Raw genomic sequence first — 18,492 nt, forward strand, 5'->3', positions numbered from 1 at the left:
CCTCTGGGGTCCAGCCCAGATCACCAGATACTCGGTGAAATCCCAGATCCTCTCTTCCCCAAGTATCCCAGGTTACTAGTTTTACTGTGGACCATTGCTACTGTATCTCACACAGCACCTGAGTACAGTTATGGAACAAGCAAAACATTTATTTAACAATGGATAGAGATTTAAACAAACAAACGTGAGTGATGGAAACCAACTGTGACCAACTAAACAAAGGCAGAAAATGATAGAATAGAAAGGCCAGCACAAAAAACAGAGAGAGGAACAATAAGATACTAAAAGGACAATGGTTGGAACTCTCCATTTCTCTCAGTCTTTGGATTGAGGGGTACTAGAGCTGTAGCAACAGTTGAGGAACCAGGGTAAATTAAATCTAAGGTTTGAGCTGCTAGTGAAGCATTTCCCACACTCACGGCATTCATAGGGCCTCTCTCCTCGTGGATTGTTTGATGCCTAATAAGGTGCGAACTGCGATTGAAGGTTTTCCCGCACTCAGTGCATTCATAGGGCCTGTCCCCTGTGTGGATTCTCTGATGTCTAGAAAGGTTTGAGCTGCTAGTGAAGCATTTCCCACACTCACGGCATTCAAAGGGCCTCTCCCCTGTGTGGATTCTCTGATGTTGAGAAAGGTCTGAGCTGCTAGTGAAGCTTTTCCCACACTCACTGCATTCGTAGGGCCTGTCCCCAGTGTGGATCATCTGATGTCTAGAAAGGGTTGATCTTTGAGTGAAGCATTTCCCACACTCACAGCATTCAAAGGGCCTCTCCCCTGTGTGGATTCTCTGATGTTGAGAAAGGTTTGAGCTCCTAGTGAAGCATTTCCCACACTCACGGCATTCATAGGGCCTCTCTCCTCTGTGGATTGTTTGATGACTAATAACGTGCGAACTGCGATTGAAGGTTTTCCCACACTCAGTGCATTCATAGGGCCTGTCCCCTGTGTGGATTCTCTGATGTACAGAAAGGGTTGAGCTGTGAGAGAAGGTTTTTCCACACTCCCTGCATGTATTTTTTCTCTTTGGCCTGAGGATATCCTGCTGTGTTGTGGTTTCCATGAGGACCTTCTGAGTTCCCCAACAGGAAATAAATTTATCCACTTTCTTCCCTGGCTGGTTTCCTTGATCTGTTTTTGGTCTGTGCTGAATCTCCCAGGAGTTTCCCTGCTCAGGACTCCTGGACACATTCCTTTTCGACCTTTGAGATAATGTTCTGTTTTTACCCACTGGCTCAACATTTTCAGGCTGAGAATTCTGCTCCTCTTTCTCACATGCCATTGCATCACCTGCTGTGATAGAGACAGAAACCTCAAACAGGGATGGAAAGGAGAAGACCAAACAAAAACAAGTGCTGAAGACAGGTCAAATAAAAATCAGGAGCTGAACTCCTCCAAACTCTTCCCCCAAATAGGAGAGAGGAGTGGGATGAATTCAGCCTTCACATCCCATCCAAATACGCAGGGGGAAGGGAGGAAGCTACTGCCTGGTGTCTGCTAAGATCTATAGGAAGCCATGAACTATATTTACCCTGAGGATATGACCCCTGTAAGGGACAATAATGAACTGAGAGACCTCCCCAAGGGCTTTGTAGGGCATTCCAGATGTTTCCTTCAGGCACTTACAGATTCTGAGGTGGTTTAATGTTTCCTCACCTGTGCAGGGAGATCTCAGGATCTCTCTTTCCTCTGACCGCTGGAGGTCTGGAACCCATGGCTCTTCCCCTTGTTCCAGCTGGGAGATCACATCAAGTTGGAAAACTAGAAACCCTGCTCAGATGAAAGAAAACAAAGGAGTTCAGTTGATTTCATAAGACTTGGTCATAAAAAAACATTCTATTAATTTAACTTCAGTGCTTAGTGACCTGGTGGGCCAGGGGCAATTCTCACTGAAAATGCCAAAGTTAGGGCAGGCTGAAAAAGGGAGAGCAGATGCTCCCAAAACTGCAGGTTAACACTGAAGTTAAATTCACCGACTAGTCACCAACTGTGCTTCTGATCCCCCACACGGGTAATCAAGAAGCTGAAAAAAGAAATCACACGGCCCCCTTTATTCCATCCCAGTTCTCTGGCTCCTAATCAGCAGCTAGGTCCAGTACAGTGAGAGGTTATTTAAAAACTCTGCTCACATAAACAAAGTGTTCCTCTGACCCCAAAGGGTCAGCCACATCACCAGGTCAGTATAGGTTTGGATATTACCCAAAATTCCATCCTTCCAGCCAATCCTTTAGCGTCTAAACAAAAGGTTTAAAGAAAAGAAAGACAGAAAGAAGTTAAATGGGAACGCAGTCAGATACATTCCAAAATGGATATATCAGGTTCTTAGCAGTATTGGTGAGTTGCTGGCTTGAAAGTCTGTCTGGAACACATCCACAGATTGGATGGGTCATTCAGTCCTTTGTTCAAGGCTTCAGTTTGTAGAGAAGTTGCTCCAGAGGTAGGAAGGGGGATTGAAGACAAAATGGAGATGATGCAGCTACCCTTTATATTCCTTTTGCCATGTGGCCTGTACTTCCTGTGTCCCAAACACAAGCTTCACAGCACATGGCATGGAAAAGCCTTGGAGTTCTCAGTAGACAGGCATACCCCAGCATGTCTTGCTGACTCAATAGGTGTATCCCCTTGGTCCTTTCCATGGGCTCATTGTACAGCTGATGATCGTCAATGGGCCATCAAACAGGCTAGGCAGTGTTGATCCCAATATGTCTGGGGGTGTCACCCAGAAACACTGCACAAGTCTAGAAATACAGATATACCCCACATATCTATAACTCACAATACAAAGGTGATACAAACATAGAAATAATATTATCTTACTTCGCAAATCATAACATTTTTACTGACACCTTACATGGCATATCTAGCATGATTCATTGCAATTTTATCAGATTATATTATTATTTTATTATTAATACCAAAGTGTCTCACAATTCCATACAGTGTCACACTTGGTAAACCAGTGAATTCCCAGGACTAGTTCCCCAGGGCCTTGAAGATGCCGAACACTATGCTTATAAGGGATTGAAATACCCACATATCTGCTGGGAACACACACACAGACACTGTGTCAGTCTATACCCCTGTGTTCACTCTTCTAGAAAATTATGATCAATTTTATACACAGTATGGCTTGTGAGGTATCATTTGAAAACGCATAATCTACTGAATATTATCCTCCTGTTAAAATGTGTAGTAACACTGTATGTAAAGTTATGAGATTTTACAGTATGAGATTACTGAAAATGTTACAATTCTGGGGAACACCCACAGACCAGTTCCTCAGAGACAGCAAGGCAAACAGCTGGTCAAACAGCCATTCTCCTGCAGGGGGAAGGTGTGAAGAAGACATTTACATTCCATCACAGGGACCTCTTGAAGCTGTTGTGGAAAACAACCACACGACTGATTTTGAATCAGCTCAGCCTGAGGTTCTTTTCTTGGTTAAAAGTGCGCAGGGGGCGACAGCTATTGGAATACTGTCCCCTGAGCTAAAAACCACACAAGCCTTTTAAAGCTTAAAACCCCAAACAACGACACATATGTTGCACGTTAATTACCTTATTTGGAATATATTGCAAAATATGATGCAAGCAATGTTGGAAATAATTAAGAAAGGGATAGATACGACAGAATATATCATATATCACAATTGTAAAAACAGCAAATAAATCCATGATAGACCCACATCTTGAATACTGCATGAAGATGTTGTCGCCCCATCTCAAAAAAAGATATATTGGAATTGGAAAAGGTTCAGAAAAGGGCAACAAAAATGGTTAGGGGTATGGAACAGTTATGCCAGACCTAACCCCCAATTTCACTTGAGCAAACAGGAGCTATTTGACACTGTGTGATACGGCTCCTGTGCTCTGTTCCCAAAGTGTTCTGCAGCAGGGGAGGGTCTCTGGTAGTGTGTGCGTGTCACTGGCATATTGGGGTGATGCTGAAACAGGAGAGAGTAGAGGTGGCATTGGAGGGCTGGCATGAACCTTTTCTCTTCATTTCCCCTTCCAAGAACCGATGGGACAGGACTCCTTACCCAGCAAGGTCACAGTCTCATAGTTCTGCTGCATGACATCCCAGTAGAGGGCTCTCTGAGCGGGGTCCAGCAGAGCCCACTCTTCCCTGGTGAAATACACAGCCACCTCCTCGAAGGTCACCGGCCCCTGAAAGAGCAAGAATCCAACACTCAGGACCTCTTTCCCCACTCACAGCCCCACTATTTGTGGCAGAGAGGAGTGAATCAAATGGAAGCTCTGGGTGGATCCCACTCAACAGAGTCCCACCCTGACCCCGCTCAGAGTATCTAGCAAATACCAGGGTGAGGGGATGAAGAGAGAGCCCCTTGTCTCTCCCAGCAGATCCATCACACACCTACTAGCCACTGACCGATACAGGAGATGGAGCCCCTAGCAGGGTCCAGGGAGAGCTCCCTGGTAGGAAGCCCAATAGCCTCCTCCTTGTGAGAAGCGGGATATGAAGGGAGAGGCAGCTCCAATAAGCCTGACTCATGGGTGCCCCCTTCATATCTCACAGCAGCCGCTGGTTAGTGAGGTCAGGCTCCAGCACTGGGAGTCTGGTCAGTTTGACTAGCTCCATGTAGGTGGGCTATTTTCTTTCTTCACAAATTAGGGCATTTCCACCTCCGAACCTCCTGGGTCTGTTCCTAGAATCTAGGCCACTTATTAAATAACTCCCAGCAGGTTTGCCACACCCTGGCCTCCTCCTTTCCCCACCCTGTGCATTTCCTGCCCCGCTCCAACCTCCAAACCAGACTGTGCAAACCTTCCCATCTCCGGCGTATTTGCTGTCCCTCTCCTCCAGCAGGAACCCACCAGCAACCCCCCGACAATCTCTACCTGAGTTGGCTCCACTGCAGCCATTTCTCTTCCCTGTCCCACGCCAGGCTGGGATGAGCTGGAGCAAAACATGGACGTCATTCTGCAGCCTGTCTGGGGGAGAAGGGCAGTTGTGGGTGTTTCAGAACCAGTTTTAGTTAATTTCACATCAGAATTCCCCCAGGCCCTTTCCCTGCAGAAAGACACCGTAGATTCTGCCATGCTGGGAAATGCTCAATCTGTTTATTACAATGTAGACCTGGCCCCTGCTGCCAGGCTAAGCCCACAGAGACATTTTTAATCTCCCTTCTCCCTCCCCTCACCCCATAACAAAGTCTGTGAACACAAGGCTAGAAAAGAGCAGAACCAAAGGAGTCACTGTGGGGGATTCCCTCAGACACTGACCCCACGGCAGCCACACCCCAGCAGGGGGAATATGGAGTCAGGAACTGGCTTTTCCTCTGTCTGATCCTTGTTTTGTTCACTGGAAAGTGGTTCTGCCCAGGGATGCAGCAATACATGTGTCTGGGTGGAAATCTCTCCCCCCTCATTTCTCCCACTGCCCCTTTCAGTCTCTCCTTCCCCTGTCCTCTCTCCCTGCCCCTCTGGCTGGGAAAGTCCCATTCCTGGGGGCTTTTTTCTCCCAGGGCTGGATTTTCTCCTGGCAATTGCTAATGGGAGGAGAAATAGGGAGGGGCTGTTTGTGCAGAGTCACTTTCTTGCCAGACCCGAAGACTTTCCCTGAGGTCTGTCAGTTACCTGGAGACTCTGGCTCAGAATTTAGTATTAACAGGGCCCAGGGCTGCCCTAGGGGGCTAGGACCAGCTGGAGAAAGTCATCCCCTGGGCTGGGCAGAGAAGCAGCTTTAATTCAGGTCACTTCCCAGCACAGAACCCTGCTGGGGGAGCAGCAGCTGCTAAGCCTGGTCTCCCAGATCACAATGGAGACTGCAGCGTCTGACCCAGGAAGCTGAACCCCAGTATCCTGAGCAGAGAGGGACAGAGCGTTTGAGCAGCTTCCCTCCTTTAGCTCTCAAGGGAGAGCAGCTAATGAGAGCCCCTCCTCACAGGGAGAATTGCTGATCTCATTTGCCCCACTGTCCATCCGGAGTCACTCCTTGTCTTTCCATACAGTGACTCTGGATTAACAATGGTCTCAATGAAACCAGAGTTCAGAAAGAATGAGTCCAGAATGCTGTGGAAGGGACCATTGTGTGGCAGTGCTGACCCCTCTCCCACCTTCCTCACCCCCCAGATCTAGGATAAGGACTGGACAATCTAGGACAATGGAACTGGAAGTTCCTGCAGTTTTCAAGAGGGGAAAAAAGCAAAAATCTGTCATTTTACCTCACAGTGTTTGATAAGTGGCTAGAAAGTTATCACAGTGACTGGGCCCGGCCGGGGAATGTCGGGCAGTGCTTGGAGCCAGGATTCTGGCATAAGCTAATCAGGGAGAAGCAGCAAGGTCAGGAGCAGCCCCCAGAGCCCCTCCACCCCCAGATATTCCCTGGGACCCAGCCCCCAGAGTCCCTGGCCAGGGACCTCAGATACCCCTCAGAGCCCCACCGGCCAGACAACCCCCACCAGATCTTCATTGCCAGGTTGGGAATCCCAAAAGGTTCCCCCCACCAAGAGACCCCAACAGCCAGAGACCCCACAAAAGGGACCCCCACTGGGAACTCAGTCCCTCACTGCCTGCCTAGGATCCCCTCCCCCCCTGCCCTCCAGCAGGATCTGCCCTGCCCTTTGCCTGGCACCCCCTCCTCCCCCCTGCGGGATCCCCTGGTGCTTTACAGGGGCACCCCCTGGCCTAGCGCCGGGGATTCTCCCACACACACTCTGTGCACTGGGCAGGGCAGCGATCCCAGGAGTCTGCGGGGGAAGCCCAGATGGAGCCCCTGGCACAGCACCAGGCTCCCTCTAACCCCCTGTCCCACCTCCCCAAGAGACGCCCACCCCGGCTGTTCTGCAGCCACCAGGCCCCCAGCGATACCCACCTCCAGGACCCACAGCCTCAGGGCTGGGCACATCACAACCACCCCCTGAAACCCCAAATCTCCAGAACCCACCAACCTCACTAGGGTACCCCCTGCCCAGCCACCCAGAGGCCTCCCCCCACCACAATCCCCCTTCAGCTGCTATCTCCCCCCACAGCCCCACCCCCACCCAGCAACACGGTTACCTCACAGTGCCTGAGAAGTGGCTAGAAAGTGACCACCGTCCCCTGCTGGCCAGTCACACAGGCAGAGGGAGCCCTGGGGGATGTCTCTTGAACTGGAGTATGGAAGGCCTGGAGGGACAAAATAGGTAAGAAATGTCCATGCCTGTCACTAGCAAATAATGGCCACCATGGATCCACCCCAGAGGTGGCTGCATCTTAGCACCGCGAGAAGCAACCCCTCACAGAGGCCATTTGCCATGGGGGTTTAGGATACTTCTGGACCCACACTGCACTCAGAGTGACCTCCTCATCCCATGCCAGCTGGAGAAAAGAAAAGGGTCCAGCAAACTCTCTTGTTACCACTTGGAACCACTGATCCCCCAAACATGGAGAGGACTCTGGCTTTGATGTGTATTAAAGATGTGGCTGGTCTCTTTCTTTGGCAAACATTTTAACAGAGGTAAAGGAGGGACCAAATGATTCGCAAAGGAGACAGGAAAGATGATCTCTGGGCAATTTAACCCCTTGCGACCTCCAGGATGGAGAAGAACTCAGGGCAACAGGTTCCCTCTGAGGAAGAAGTTGCTGGGATTTAGGAACACGGGGAACAGCCCCAAACCCAAGAGGATTTTTAACTGACATTTGATAATGACATAGAAAGAGGCAAAACCTGAGCTTTGAGAGCAACATTCAGAAATGAAAGAGAAAGGGTGGAAATCTGAGAGATTTTGGATCCATTTTACAAATTATAGAGAGGAAAGTAGAAAATCAGAGGGATTTTATATCAGTTGTTGATAGGAGGCAAAATCTGAGTGTTTCACGTGAATATTTGATAAATGAATAAAGAAGAAATGGGAAACATTTACAAACATTTTATATCTAGGTTCAAGAATCTGAGAAAAGGTGTAAATCTGAGATTTTCTTGGTATTTTATAATTAGAGAGACGGGGAAATCTCAGGGCATATTCAATTAGAAATAGACAACTAGAGAGCAGTGGGGCAAACGTTTAGGTTATTTTATATGAATCTTGGAGATTTGCAAAGAAAATGTGTCACAAACTGCGTATTTGGTAACATGAGAGAAAAACACCAAGATCTGAGGGGATTTTATATTGTTGTTAACAAACTAGTGGAAAAGGGGGACTGTTGGACTGGATTTTATACGACTGTCCAATACATAAACACAAAGTGATGGTTCCCCCACCCCCACCATTCCCATGGGCAGCAGGGAGCCCTTTGAGGTGCTGATTAAAAGGGCAAGGGAGGGGGAGGGGGAGCTGAAAGGTTCCTGGATGAGGGAAGGGGGCAGCAGTGGGGGATGGGTGGGTGACTGGCAACTGATGGTTGGGGCAACTGTGTTGGTAGTTAGGGGGCAACAACTGGGAGTGGGAAAGGGGGGTCTGGGCAGTCCCCATGGGGGACACGTGCGCCTCCCTTCCCTGCCCTGGCAGAGACCCGGCATCTCCTAGAATATCAGGGCTGGAAGGGACCTCAGGAGGTGTCAAGTCCAACCCCTTGCTCAAAGCAGGGCCAATCCCCAACTAAATCCCCAAATGGCCCCCGCAAGGAGTCAGCTCCCAGCCCTGGGTTTAGCAGGCCAGTGCTCAAACCACTGAGCCATCCCAGCCCCACTCCAGGGGCAGCCATGTGCTGGGGAATGACTCAGGGCGACAATTTCCCACCTGAACAAGGACAAATCGCTGCAGATAAAACGGGTGGGAAAATGCCCCTCACTAGAGAAGATTTTAAACTGACGCTTGAGACTCATGGGGAGAACGGGGGATATCGGGGGGGATGGGAGAGCTGATCATTGGAGGGGAAAGGGGGAAATCGCCCCAGATTTTATAGCCCCATGTGAGACACTGAGCGAGAAAAGGGGCAGAACTAGAGAGAATTTGTATCGGGGGCGAGAGGCAAGTGGCACAAACAGGGGAAGGATCCAATTAACTCACCTCCCCCCTTCGCCCGCCCGCCACTCCCCCCCCCGGGAATTTCCTGGCTGCCCAGAGACAGTTCAACGCCCCCCCCCCGCGTCCCACTGACCTTCCCCTCCCTACAACTCCAGCTTCTCCCCTCCCTGCCTGACACCCCCCATCTTCCCCCACACCACAGCGGATCCCCCCGCCAGGCCCCAGTCTCTGCCCCCCAAATCCCACTGGGGCTGAGGCAGCTCTGAGGCTTCTCCCAGGTTCCCGGGGGCAGAGTCACTTTCCTGCCCAGCCCCAGTGCCCCCCCCCGGGGTCTCTCACTCCCCGGGGGGCTCCGTGGGAGGCTGGACACCAGGGATGCAGGACGGCAGGAATGGGGGTGACAGGCCTCCTGTTCCTCAGTCTCACGGCGGGACCGAGGGGGTTCGTCGCTCTCCGGCTCGGGAGCGCTGGGAAGACCCGACCGTGGAGGGGCCGTCGCTGGGGGGGACGGCCCCGCGCAGGCGCTGAGCACGTCCTTATATCACTTCTGTGGCGGGAAAAGTGCTGAGGAGATGGAACGCTGAGGGCTGGTTTTGGCGGGAAAAACCGGTTTGGACTGGTTTGCGCCTGTCCCCTGATGGTAAACAAGTCCCCTCTCAGAGATGGAGTCCAGGGGTCAATAGTTCATATGCTCCAGATTGGATCTTATTTTAAAGCCAGTGATTTACTTCATAAACATCTTATTAACCAACTAATTGAATATATTAAACAATTTATACTTCTTACACCTAACAATGAGATTAAAAAAAAAACAACACAGACAAACCTTATCGGTAACAGCTAATGTCCTAACTGGGAAATCAGTAGCGGTTTGTAGCGGGGGGAGCGCACAGTCTGAATGTGTATGACCCGACCCCAGCCCCCAGCCCCACATAGCAGTGGGGCTTGGCACTCTCTGTGCGTTGGTGTGGTGGCTGAGTGGTTAACCAAGCAGTGACAATCCAAGGAGGTTCCCTGAGTCAGTCTCACTCCTGAGGAGATTCTGCATCAAAAAAATTCTGTGCACAATATTTTAAAATTCTGCAAATTTTATTTGTCAATAAATAAATGTGGAGGCTCCAGCATGGCAGGGGGGAGCACAGGCTGCTGGATGCACGGAGGTGGGAGATCACCCTGCAGCCCCCACTCTCCTCCAGTGAAACAGACTTGGTGGTGAGGCTGCACCTCTCTGCTGCCTACTTTAGGAGCCCCAAAAAACTCCCCAGAACTGCTATTGAGGGGCACATGTGCCTTCCCTTTGCTTCCCCATCAGGAAGTCAGAAAACCTGAGCAACTGGCCCCGGGTGATTTGAAAGGGCCCGGGGCCTCCTGCCATCACAGCGGGACTAAAGTGGATTCCTGCCCACCCTCGCGCCGCACGGCGCACCACTCCCAGAAGCATCTGGCACATCCCTGCAGCCCCCGTGGGGTGTGTCTCTCACACGCTGCCCCCACCCCAAGTGCCAACTCTGCCATTGGAACTGCAGCAATGGGAACTGCAGGGGTGGTGCCAGCGGGCAGTGGTGCCAGGAGACCCACGCCCCCCAGGCCTCCTCCATGTAGGAGTTGCTGCCAGATGGGGGTGTGGGTCACTTTCGGGAGCTGCCCAAGATAGGTGCCACACCCCAACCCTCTGACACAGCCCAGATCCCACACCCTGCCCACACCCAAAGTCCCTCCCAGAGCCCACCACTGCCCCCCAACTCCCTGTCCCAGCCCAGAGCCCACATCCAAACTCCCTCCCAGGGTCCGCCCCCCGCCTCCCCTGCACCCCAACCCCCTGCCCAGCCCAGAGCCTGCACCTCATGTACCCAAACTCCCTCCCACAGCTTTGGGAGGGGGGCGAGGAAGGACGGGAAGGACTTGGACCGTTCTGGGCATCACCAAAAGTTATATAAACCTGGTGACGCTGAGCTGGAGCCCTAGTCACTGCACATCTCTCTCCTTACACAGGGGGACTCCGTGGGGCAGGGCGCTGCTGGGGGTTTATTCCTTCCTTTAATGGCTGTGGAAGGGGGAACAGGGAGAGAATTTGCTCCTCTGTTCTCTGCGGAACACGTGCAGGCAGCGGGATTATTTCCAGGGCTGTAACAAAACACAAGCTAGCAGAGAGGGGGAAGGGATTTCCTGCAGGATGGATTCCCAGTGCAGCTCCCAAGCTGTGCCCTGGCGAGCTGTGCCCAGGGGATTTAGATGCTTTATGTAAGGGGACTGTTGCCCCCTTACTAACATTCAGCGGGGGTATTTGGTTGCTAGCTCCCAGCACTAAAAAGGGAGGGGTCGATGGGAAATCAGGAGCCTGAGACTGACAGTCCCCAGGAACAATGTGGAGAGACCAATGCTCCAGGTCAGCCTGATTGACAGGGCGGGCAGGCTATTCACGGAGTCAGGAGGCCAGGGGGGTCCCGTCCTCCCTGTGAGCTGGAATTGTCTGAGTCACATGGAGTGGGGCTGAGCTAAGGAGAGAGCAGGGGGCCCAAGCTGAGCTGATGGTAGCAGAGCTGCAGCCCCAAAGCCAGAGCACAGCCCAGAGAGAGCAGCCCTGCCCTGGGAGCAGAGCTGTAACAACTGGAGCCAGAGAGGCCAGACAAGCAGCCCAGGGAGCTGAAGGCAAAGCAGCAGCAGCCGTGCTGAGGCAGAGCGGAGCTGGAGCAGGCCGGAGCTGGGTGCGGTGAGCAGCTGGGGAGAGTGAGGGGGACCCTGGGCAGTGGGCCCAGCACAGGGAGACGCCTCAGCCAAGAGGCCCTGCAGGCCAGACTTGGAGGGGGATCGTAACCCTGACAGGGCGGGGGTGATGCTGGGGAGAAGGGTCCTGCCACCCAGAGCCTGAGAGTGTGTGGCCACCGCCAGAGCAAGTGTCCAACCTGCAGCGTCCCTGCAGCACAGCCAGGGCCTGACGAGGCGGCCTGGGACCTACAAGGAACAGACTGTGAAGTGCCCTGATGTCCAGAGACACTTTTTGTGATGGTCCCTGCCACAGAGCGGGGTGATGTGTTTTCCTTTAACCTTTCCCATTTTTTCTTATTTTTTAAATTTTATTAATTAAATAACTTGTATTTGCTTTAAATTGTATGATGTGATCAGTGGGTCAGGGAGGTGCGCAGTGCAGAGAGAGGGACACCCTAGCCCCTGTCCTAGGTGACCACAGCAGGGTTGGGGGTCGAGCCCCCCCAGGAATCTTGGGCCCAGCCTTGTTGGGGTTACGAGGACTCTGCCAGACAGGAGAGTGGAAGGGGAGTCCTCAAGGGCAGGGAGGCCTCTGGGTAAAGGAAGTGGGAGCGAGGACTCAGATCCTTTTGCCAGCCCACTTCACCGGGGTAGTGCAGAAGCCAGGAAAGTTCCCCACAATAGCAGGACCATTCCCCCACTTACATCTAGATACAGTACCAGGCACGTAGGAGGATTTCCCCTTCTGAGTCATGGAAGCAGAAATTGACTTTTCCTTTCCAGATTTAGCTAATGTTCAGAAAGGGAATCTAGCACCTGCCTTCCAGATCTGAACACTTCAACATTCAGGAGTGCTCAGGCTCAATTTGGGCAGCTGTTACTTCATTTCTCCCAAATCAAATATACTGATCCACTGTTATTTGCTGTGCAAAAAGTAGGATAAAATTGAGCAAGAAATACTTCCCAGGGGTTATTAGGACTGGAATTGCTATTTTAAACAGCCATTGCCATTTTTTTCTAGTTTTGTTTGTTTGAAAGGAAGACAGTGATATTGCACTGGCAAATTCCCCATAGAAACAAAGAATAATAAAGGCACCTCAACGTTTCCTCATTTATGGAGGACAGTCTTATAATATGCATCCAGGTATCCTCCAATCACACAAGCTGAAAATTGTTCCATTTTACTGCAGTTCTGTAACCATATGGGAACCAATCCCGTCTGTGTTCTGTGCACATCCAAAATTCCTGCTGAATGACCCATCCTGGGAGCGAGTTACCAGTGACCCAGGGCTGGGGTGGAAGGAGGGTGCAGGTGGGGGGGAGCACCCAGGCCTGGGGCGGCAGGGGGTGTGTGGGTTGCGGAGCATTGGTGGGGGGGAAGGGGAGAGTCCAGATCTGGGGCAGCACAGAATGTGGGGGGGAGCCCAGGGCTGGAATGGCAGGGGGGTGTGGGTTGGGGGGGGGAAGAGCCCAGGGGTGGGGTGGCAGGGGGGTGCAGGTGTGGGGAGGCCCAGAGCTGCGGTGGCAGCAGGTGCAGGTTGGGGGGAGCCCAGGGCTCGGGCAGCAGGAGGGTGTGAGGGGGAGCCCAGGGCTGGGATGGGGGCAGCCAAAATTTTTTTTCCTTAGGGAGGCAAAAAACCTAGAGCCGACCCTGCCTCCCTGGCCCCTCGCCCCTGTCCTGCCTGGCTGATGTCACATCTCTCTGTGAGGTCACCACCTCCCCACTACCTTGGACCAATAGTCTGAGGTCCTGCAAAAGGCCTTTGTGATGTCACTGCCACACCCCTCCCTTGCTGGGCTAATGTCCTGCCCCTGGCCAGGCACTTTGCAGGTTTGAGCTACTCCCTGGGGATCACCCCACTCAAGGAGAGTTCGTTCTAGGCAGCAAGCCGGCTAGACAGGGAAACATCAGGCGCTGCTCCCAATGCTACACTCAGTTTTTCAGAAATTATGGCCAGAAGAGACCATTAGAGCATCTAATCATATAATCATAGAATATCAGGGTTGGAAGGGACTTCAGGAGGTCATCTACTCCAATCTACTGCTCAAAGCAGGACCAATCCCCAACTAAATCATACCAGCCACGGCTTTGTCAAGCCTGAGCTTAAAAACCTCTAAGGAAGGAGATTCCACCACCTCCCTAGGTAACCCATTCCAGTGCTTCACCACTCTCTGAATGAAAAAGTTTTTCCTAATATCCAACCTAAACCTCCCCCACTGCAACTTGAGACCATTACTCCTTGTTCTGTCATCTTCTACCACTGAGAACAGTCTAGATCCATCCTCTTTGGAACCTCCTGTCAGGTAGTTGAAAGCAGGTATCAAACCCCCCCTCAGTCTTCTCTTCTGCAGACTAAACAAGCCCAGTTTCCTCAGCCTCTCCTCATAAGTCATGTGCTTCAACCCCCTAATCATTTTTTGTTGCCCTCTGCTGGACTCTTTCCAATTTTTCCACATCCTTCTTGTAGTGTGGGGCCCAAAACTGGACTCAGTACTCCAAATGAGGCTTCACCAATGTCTAATAGAGGGGAATGATCACACCCTCGATCTGCCGGCAATGCCCCTAATTATACAGCCCAAAATGCCGTTAGTCTTCTTGGCAACAAGGGCACACTGTTGACTCATAGCCAGCTTCTCGTCTACTGTAACCTCTTGGTCCTTTTCTGCAGAACTGCTTCCTAGCCATTCGGTCCCTAGTCTGTAGCAGTGAATGGGATTCTTCCGTCCTAAGTGCAGGACTCTGCATTTGTCCTTGTTGAACCTCATCAGGTTTCTTTTGGCCCAATCCTCTAATTTGTCTAGGTCCCTCTGTATCCTAGCCCTACCCTCCAGCGTATCTATCACTCCTCCCAGTTTAGTGTCATTTGCAAACTTGCTGAGGGTGCAGTCCACACCATCCTCCAGATCGTTAATGAAGATATTGAACAAAACCGGCCCCAGGACCGACCCTTGGGGCACTCCACTTGAAATTGGCTGCCAACTAGACATGGAGCCGTTGATCACTACCCATTGAGCCCGACGATCTAGCCAGGTTTCTATCCACCTTATAGTCCATTCATCCAGCCCATACTTCTTTAACTTGCTGGCAAGAATACTGTGGGAGACTGTATCAAAAGCTTTACTAAAATCAAGGGATAACACATCCACTGCTTTCCCCTCATCCACAGAGCCAGTTATCTCCTCATAGAAGGCAATTAGGTTAGTCAGGCATGACTTGTCCTTGGTGAATCCATGCTGACTGTTCCTGATCATGTTCCTCTCCTCTAAGTGCTTCAGAATTGATTCCTTGAGGACCTGCTTCATGATTTTTCCAGGGACTGAGGTGAGGCTGACTGACCTGTAGTTCCCCGGATCCTCCTTCTTCCCTTTTTTAAAGATGGGCACTACAGTAGCCTTTTTCCAGTCATCCAGGACCTCCCTCGATCGCCATGAGTTTTCAAAGATAATGGCCAATGGCTCTGCAATCACATCTGCCAACTCCTTTAGCACCCTCGGATGCAGCGCATCCGGCCCCATGGACTTGTGCTCGTCCAGTTTTTCTAAACAGTCCTGAACCACTTCTTTCTCCACAGAGGGCTGGTCACCTTCTCCCCATGCTGTGCTGCCCAGTGCAGCAGTCTGGGAGCTGACCTTGTTTTTGAAGACAGAGGCAAAAAAAAGCATTGAGTACATTAGCTTTTTCCACATCCTCTGTCCACTAAGTTACCTCCCTCGTTCAGCAAGGGACCCACACTTTCCTTGACTTTCTTCATGTTGCTAACATACCTGAAGAAACCCTTCTTGTTACTCTTAACATCTCTTGCTAGATGCAACTCCAAGTGTGATTTGGCCTTCCTGATTTCACTCCTTCATGCCGGAGCAATATTTTTATACTCCTCCCTGGTTATTTGTCCAGTTTTCCCCTTCTTGTAAGCTTCTTTTTTGTGTTTAAGATCAGCAAGGAAAGAAACGCCATTATTTTTGTTGAAGGAAGAGGCTTGTAAGGGGGCACTTGGATTTGAACTAAGGACCACTTAAACTGCAGTCAAACACTCTACCACTGAGCTATACCCCCATAACTGCTGTGTTGGTAAGTCAGAGATCTTAAAGATTTTGAAGGACAGGCCCTGCCTCAGCCATCTCCTGTTCTGTTCCCAGACCATAGTGCTTTTAAAAATGGGGTTTGATTAAACTTATAGATCCATGTAAACACCACAGCTTGCACCCCCACCCCCATAGCTTCCCCCAGCGACATAGCTACCACCTCTCGGGGAGATGGGTTAACTACACAGATGGGACAGCTCTCTCCCCTCCGCTTAGAGCATCTTCATTATTTGTGAATAGGTGGGAAATAACCTCCTGAATGGACAGTAACCAATTTATCAAATATTGCTGGGTCTGCATTCAATATGGGTACCTGGTCCTATTGGCTGGATTAGTAGGAGCATTGCCGGCAGACCGAGGGAAGTGATTATTCCCTTCTATTCGGCACTAGTGAGGCCACATCTGGAGCATTGCGTCCAGCTTTCGCCCCCCCCCCCCACTACAGAAACAAATTGGAAAGAGTCTAGGGGAGGGCAACAAAAATGATTAGGGGGCAGGGGACTGACGAGGGGAGGCTGAGGGCAGGGCTGCCCGGGGGGGGGGGCAGGTGGGGCAATTTGCCCCAGGCCCTGCAGGGCCCCCATGTGAATACAGGATTCTAGAGTATTGCAACTTTTTTTTATGGAAGGGGCCCCCGAAATTGTTTTGCCCCAGGCCCCCTGAATCCTCTGGGCGGCCCTGCCCCCTCCACCCCCTTCCCTCGTTCTCCTCCCTCCGAGGCCCCACCTGTGCTCCGCCCTCACTCCCATTGGCCACTTCCCACCCCCGCTCTTCCACTGTGGCTGAGGCCTGCTGGTCCACCTTCCGCTCGCTCCTCTCCTCCCTGAAGGCCTCCTGGTGCCTCTCCACCCCCTACCCCAAGGCCTGCCTGCTGCCCCCACCTCTCTGCCCCCACCTCTCTGCCCCTCCCCTGAGACCAGCCCCGCCCACCGCCCCCACCTCTCCACCCCTCCCCTGAGACCCGCCCTGCCCACCGCCCCCACCTCTCTGCCCCTCCCCTGAGACCCTCACTGCCCCCCACCCCCACCCCCACCTCTCTGCCCCTCCCTTGACCCCCCTCCCTGCCCACCGCCCCCACCTCTCTGCCCCCTCCCCTGAGACCCGCCCTGCCCACCGCCCCCACCTCTCTGCCCCTCCCCTGAGACCCGCCCTGCCCACCGCCCCCACCTCTCTGCCCCTCCCCTGAGACCCGCCCTGCCCACCGCCCCCACCTCTCTGCCCCCTCCCCTGACACCCGCCCTGCCCACCACCCCCACCTCTCTGCCCCTCCCCTGAGACCCGCCCTGCCCACCGCCCCCATCTCTCTGCTCCTCCCCTGACACCTGCCCTGCCCACCGCCCCCACCTCTGCCCCTCCCCTGAGACCCGCCCTGCCCACCGCCCCCAGCTCTCTGCCTCCCACCCCCACCTCTCTGCCCCTCCCGTGAGACCTGCCCTGTCCACCGCCCTCACCTCTCTGCCCCCCACCCCCACCTCTCTGCCCCTCCCCTGAGACCCGCCCTGTCCACCTCTTTCCTCAGTCGTCTGTTGTTATTCCATGAAACATCAAGGATGAAATAAAAAGCTGAGTTTACTCCAGGGTGAGGAAAGAAAGGAGCCACCAACCCCCTGACAAATCTCAGTGCCCCAGAGAAAACCTGCCCCCTGCTATTGCAATCACTGATGTGCTGGGGATATGGCAGGAAAGGGACTGTCTGAATGATCAAGGCAGGAAATGGACAACAATCTACAGCAACGTCATTGACCACAAACACACTCCAGCCAGAAGGGAAATGAGCAGGAATTAATGCAGTTCAGCCATGGACACACTTACACAAGGGCACAGCAGTGTGTGTGCTGGGGGAGCTGGTCTGAGGAAACAACTGGAATTGATCACTCAGTGAGAACAGAACTAGAGTGCAGTGAGAGACACCTCTCAACCAAGTAGTTGTGGCTGAGTGGTTAAGGCGGTGGACTAGAAATCCATTGGGGTCTTCCTGCGCAGGTTTGAATCCTGCCAACTGCAGAGAAAGTTGTGGTTCTTTAGTTTCAAGGGAGCTGGGTCTTGTCTCTCTCTCAAGCTGTGTCTACACTATTGGGTAATTTGGCTTTAAAGTGTTTTAATTAAACAGCTGTTGCATGTCCACACTATGCCCCTTGTGTCACCAGAGCACATCCACGCTAGAATCTTGGATGGCCACAGAGAGCCGTGCACAGTGGGTAGCTGTGCAACTGGCTGCAGGGTGCTTTGGGAAGGGTTTGCAATGCCTCACGGGCCGGTACAGCATCACATGATGCAGGTTTCTCTATCCCACCATTCCATGGGCATCTTACTAGATTGCCAGCTGCTTTTCAACTGCAGTGTGCGTGGCGGGGTAGAGACTGTGTGTGTGTGGGGAGAGGGAGTGTGTGTGTGGGGAGAGGGAGTGTGTCGCACACTGTCTCTATGTTCAGACAGCTGCTGCAAGCAACCAGGCCTGAGGCAGGGGGAGGGGGCAGCCCCAACATCAGCCCCCGCTTCCCTCACTGGCTCAGCTCAGCACAGCAGCCTCTGTCTCTCTCACACACACACACACACACACACCCCGCTGCTGCTGAGCTCTGTGTCAGGGGTGCTGGAACAGGGGGTTTAGAGGGCCGTGGCCCCACCACTCTTAACTGGCTGTTAGGACAAATGATGGAGGGGGGAAAGGGGGAGTCTTGGGGGGGGAGAGGCATTCTGTGGGTTTGGCCTCGGGGGGAGAGGTGGTGTGAGTGTGGGTCCTTGGGGAAGGGTTGATCAATGCAAAGTGATGCACATTGGCAAACATAATCCCAGC

At 52.4% G+C, this 18,492-nt stretch overlaps 2 non-coding genes and 1 pseudogene across 2 annotated transcripts; 1 reads left to right on the plus strand and 2 right to left on the minus strand.

Annotated features, from left to right (window-relative positions):
• LOC123358481 overlaps nt 1-974 on the minus strand; it is a 44,133-nt pseudogene extending 43,159 nt beyond the window's left edge.
• A 14,620-nt stretch (nt 975-15,594) lies between these two features.
• Nucleotides 15,595-15,666, minus strand: TRNAC-GCA. Its single transcript has one exon. It is a non-coding gene; the product is annotated as a tRNA-Cys (tRNA).
• Nucleotides 15,667-17,617: 1,951 nt separating this feature from the next.
• On the plus strand, nt 17,618-17,699 carry TRNAS-AGA. Its single transcript has one exon. It is a non-coding gene; the product is annotated as a tRNA-Ser (tRNA).
• The last annotated feature ends 793 nt before the right edge of the window (nt 17,700-18,492 follow it).

The sequence above is a fragment of the Mauremys mutica genome, unplaced genomic scaffold (assembly GCF_020497125.1).
Source record: "Mauremys mutica isolate MM-2020 ecotype Southern unplaced genomic scaffold, ASM2049712v1 Super-Scaffold_100070, whole genome shotgun sequence".
NCBI classification, from domain to species: domain Eukaryota; kingdom Metazoa; phylum Chordata; order Testudines; family Geoemydidae; genus Mauremys; species Mauremys mutica.